Source organism: Oratosquilla oratoria, chromosome 9, assembly GCF_046742065.1.
Source record: "Oratosquilla oratoria isolate Oo_2021 chromosome 9, ASM4674206v1, whole genome shotgun sequence".
In the NCBI taxonomy this organism is placed as follows: Eukaryota; Metazoa; Arthropoda; class Malacostraca; order Stomatopoda; family Squillidae; genus Oratosquilla; species Oratosquilla oratoria.
In genome coordinates this window covers 63,987,813-63,988,082 of record NC_134785.1, presented here as the reverse complement: position 1 = coordinate 63,988,082, position 270 = coordinate 63,987,813, and positions in this window count along the sequence as shown.

Here is a 270-nt window from a genome sequence, read left to right as displayed (position 1 = left end):
CAACAACACAACTTCCGTAGATATCCATTCATGTTTTCCAAATCAGACGAAACGAAGATGAGAAACAAACACATACGACAACGGCTTAAAACAATATATCAACCCAGAAATTGCAACGACACAACTTCAGTAGATATCCATTCATATTTTCCATATAAAACAAAACGAAGATGAGAAACAAACACATACGACAACGGCTTAAAACAATATATTAATACAGAAATTGCAACGACACAACTTCCGTAGATATCCATTCATGTTTTCCAAATA